Below are 4901 nucleotides of genomic sequence, written 5' to 3' on the forward strand. Positions count from 1 at the left end.
ATACAGTGACTACGCAGTGATTTGCAGTATGTACGTTTCTTGAACTCTCTTTCTCTCTCTCTATTTCGATCTAGGGGATACATGTCAGAAACTATTTAACCGATTCACCTAGGGGAGGACTTAAACAATTAAACTGTCTGACTTGCTAGATCGAAGCTTGAGTCTGTATTCCTCTTGAGGAGTTTTCTCTCGTTTGGAAACTTCAAAGTCACTGGGCTTGATACAGTCTTTGGAAGGGGTGGATGAGCCTGGGTCGGATTTCAGTTCATTACACAGCTTCACATGGCTCATGTGGACCCACCCCTTCCTGCCCTCAACCTTCACCGCTGTCCTCGTAGTAAGTAGAACGGTCTTCGGCGATTTCCAGCGGGGCTCCAACGGACTTTTCCGGTCGAAGTTCCTGATAAGGATCAGATCCCCTGGACGGACATCGTGTGGCTTTACATCAGTGTTGTCAGGGAAGGCAGCGGCAACCTGTGAACGACATGATTGGAGTGCAGACATCAAGGAGGCAAGGTAATCTGTCAACATATTGCAATCAACATCGGTAATTTTTTTAGGAATGGGCGTCCCCCACATATTCGGTGGTCTACCAAAGACCACTTCGTACGGGGATAGTCCTGATCTCGAATGGGCAACCATTCTCATGTAGAACAGTGCCACTGGCAGGGCGACTATCCAGTCGACCCCTTTCTCTTGACATATTTTAGCAAGACGTGTTTTTAGTGTCTGATTATGCCTTTCTACAAGGCCTGCGGCTTCGGGATGTCGGACACAATGGAATTTCCACTGATATCCTAGCAGCAAGGAAACCTGCTTCATTAATTCGGATGAGAATGGCTGACCGTTATCTGAGTACACGACACAAGGCATGCCGTATCGTGGGAAGAATTCACGAACCAGCTGCTTGGCAGTGGTCGGAGCAGTATAATCTGGGACTGGGTATGCTTCGGTCCAACGGGACAGTGCACAAACAACTACGAGGACATATTTAAATCCCCGACAACGGTCCATCTGGATATAATCCATCTGGAGGACTTCAAAAGGATGATCGGGAGGATGAAATCCACCTTGCTCTACAGGGACGCTTTTACCTGGATTGAACTGACAACAGATCATGCAAGTACGCACTTTCTGTTTTGCTGCTGCTCGTAAGTGTTTATTGCTCCAGAGATTCTGTAAACTGTCTAACATTGCTTTTTCTCCTAGATGTGCTGGGCTATGTGCTGTATTGATTATGACTTGAACCATAGAGTCAGGGAGAAACCATGTAGATTTTCCCTTCGTCATCCAACCTTGATCTGTCTGGATCCCTCCTAGTTCGATCCATTTCTTTATTTCATCTGGGGTAGCATGTGTCTGAATATCGATAACATCTAGTGCGGGATCCCTAACTGTCATGCAATTTGTCGGTCCTATTGTCTTTGTTACGTCAGTTGTCTGAGTGTGAGTCAATGCTGTATGTTTCGCTGTCTGATCTGCCAGGTCATTACCCTGGGAGACAGAATCTGTGACCTTAGTATGTGCTTTACACTTCATGACTGATATGCCCGAGGGCAAATGTATTGCTTCTAACAGTGCTTGAATGAGGGGACCGTGTTGTATCTTGGCACCATGAGAGGTCAGGAAACCTCGTTCTTGCCATAACATTCCAAAGTCGTGTACGACTCCGAACGCATAACGGGAATCAGTGTATATGTTAACATTTCTGTTCTTGGCTAGTATACAAGCTCGGGTCAGAGCGATGAGCTCTGCTGCTTGAGCAGACAGTGTGTCAACACGATGTGTTTCTTTAACTTCAGTTTCAGTGGTCACTGCATACGCGGCCACTAATTCTCCTGTACTTGTTCTCATGCATGAACCGTCCACATAAAGTGTCAGGTCTGGATTTGTCAGTGGGACATCTGTTAAGTCTCGTCGTGGCTTTGTTACTGCATTAATGATTTCTATACAATCATGCGGTGCTGGATCTGTCATAATTGTAGGTAACAGTGTTGCGGGGTTCAGAATGCTGCAGCGTCTGATTTCTATGTGTGGCTGGAATAACGTTAATTCATAACCTGTCAGTCGTGCTATAGTCAAGTGCTGAGTCTGGGTTCTGTTTAAAAGAACCTCAACAGAATGTGGAACTTGTACGGTTAACTGATGGCCTAAAATAATTGAATCGCTCTGTCTGATTGCTAGTGCTGTTGCTGCTACTGACTTTAAGCACGCAGGGAGTGCCTGGGCTACTGAATCCAGTGTACTTGAAAAATAAGCGCAAGGCTTATGTGAACCTGCTTGATCTTGAGTGAGGACAGACAACGCTGTACCATCACGTTCTGTAACAAAGAGTGTAAACGGTTTGCTGTAACATGGTGTCGCTAAAACTGGTGCTTGGCATAATGTTTTCTTTAATTCCTCAAAGGCTTGTGTATGTTCCTGAGTCCAAGGAAGGACAGTCGAGGTTGCTGCCTCCTGCGTTGTTAACTGAATGAGTGGTTTAGCTAGAAATGCATATTGAGGAATCCATTGTCTGCAGTACGAGGTGAGGCCTATGAAGGCCCGCACTTCTTTTTGTGTCTGCGGTTGTGGCATATTTGCAATTAACTGAATGCGATCGGGAGTGAGCTGTCTCCCCACTTTGGACAGCAAGTGACCCAAGTACACAACTTGCTGAACACAGAATTGTAGCTTCGAAGGAGACACCTTGTGTCCCTTGTCTGCCAGAAAATGTAAAACTGTCAGTGATGCTTGTTCACATTCGGGCTCACTTCGTGCGGTGATCAGCAGATCATCGACGTATTGCAGTAATGCGGTGTTAACTGGCATTGTGATACAATCAAGTTGTCTTTTCAGTGCTTGGCTATAGATGCTGGGGCTTTCTGTGAATCCTTGAGGTGCGCGTGAAAATTTGAAACTGCGTCCATTTAAACTGAATCCGAAGAGATATTGGCTCTCTGGATCAATAGGCACGCTGAAGAAGGCGTTCTTGAGGTCAATTACAGTAAAGAACGTTGCTTCTGAATCAATAGCAGTCAATAAGGATGAGATATCGGGAACCACAGGGTACTGTGGAATAATGCATTTATTCAGTTCTCGAAGATCAATCACCAGCCGATATACTGGCGGTGCATTGGGATCAGTACGTTTAAGAATCGGAATGATGGGTGAATTACAGATATTGGAGTCGGTCTCTACGACCACTCCTTGTGCTATAAGCTCTTCAATGATTTCCAGTAAAGCCACTACAGCATCGGGTGGTAACTTGTATTGTCTGATTCGTGGTAATACAACTCCTGTTTTGAGTGTAACACGGTATGGTGTGATATGCATACAACCTACATCAGTTGGGCCTTTTGCCCACAGGTGTTCTGGTACATTTTTCAATCTGACATCGAATTCTCGCAAAACATAATGACCCTTGAAATCCCGTAGAAAGAGTCTAACTCCCTCCGGGGAACAGCAGATTATAGCTCCTAGAGCCTTCAATGTTTTAATTCCTAACAGATTTTCTGGACATGATTTTGTAAGTAACAAGTCTGTAACACGTGATAATGGACCCACAGCCAGGGGGACTGGTTCTGATACTTCATTTACAATGGGCTGTCCTGAAAAACCAAGGGAAACATTCTGTGAGCCTGAGAGGGGTGCCCCTGGGACTTCATTATGACTTATTGTGGTGCGGCTTGCCCCTGTGTCAATTAAAAACTTTCTGTCTTTTCCCAATACTTGACTGTGTACATAAGGACCTTCTTGATCTACAGGAATTTCAATAAGAGGCAAGCCAAATTCCCTCTCTAGGCTGTTTCATGTATATCGTTGATAATCAGGGTAAGCAGACTGGGCATACTGGTACATCTGTTGTGAAACTTGCTGGGATGCGGCAATGGGCTGTGGCTGTGATACCGCTACTGTCTGTGCTGGAGGTGAAGAAGCATGCATAGGCTGTGTATTCTGTGTATTCTGTGAAGACTGATGCTGGTTATGGTCTTGTCTAGGCGGATGCGGCCTTTCCTTAGTTTTACCTGTTGCTATGTTATGTTTCAGAACTGGGCATTCATGTACGTAGTGACCTGGTTGCTTACAGTAGTTGCATGTCCCTTTAACGGGAGCTGCGGCGTGACCTGTCTGGGTCGTACCTTTTCTATTCCCGTCGGTATGGACCGACTGGGCTACTAACATTTTCATTTTTGTGTCTTTCATACGTTTCTGTTCTTGATCCTGTTCTTCTCTAATTCTATTCTGATGGTATTGTAACATTTGTAACATCTGAGATGGCGTGTTTGCTTGCCATGTACTCTCCACCTTGTATACCCGATTCTTGACTGCTAACAGGGAATTCTCGACTAACTTTGATACAAAAAGATGCGGGTACGATTCGCTACTTGGTTTAAGACCACTATTAATAATAAAACATTTCTCGAATCTTGAATAAAAATCACTAGTATCTTCGTCGGGCTTCTGTTTACATGCTGAGATTGCATCCCAGTCTTCTTTTCTAGTTGCCAATAATCTTGGCAGAACCTGTACTATTAAACCTGGTAATGCTTTAGTTTTGTCCCCAAGGCCTACCCCTGGGACTCGTTTGTTTTCTTCATCTTCTATTTCTGCCCATGCAATCTTTGTGTCTCCCACCTCCCATTCTTTTTCCTTTAGTTTCTCGTAGATGCCCGTGGGCAGTAGTACTTTTAACATTTTCATGATATCATCATATGTGTAATCCCCCATCAGTAACATGTCTTTAAGCTCTCTGTGGAAACCTGCAGGGTCTTTATAATGGCTCGGGACTAGTTTCTTCATTTCTAACAGTTCTAACTTGGTCAATGGCGTGTGTACATATACACGCTTCAAGATATTGTCCGTACCCATAACTGGGTGTACTTCTCGTAAGGGGTTCTGACTTTCAATGCCACCCAGGC

This window comes from Lissotriton vulgaris, chromosome 2_1 (assembly GCF_964263255.1).
Source record: "Lissotriton vulgaris chromosome 2_1, aLisVul1.2, whole genome shotgun sequence".
In the NCBI taxonomy this organism is placed as follows: Eukaryota; Metazoa; Chordata; class Amphibia; order Caudata; family Salamandridae; genus Lissotriton; species Lissotriton vulgaris.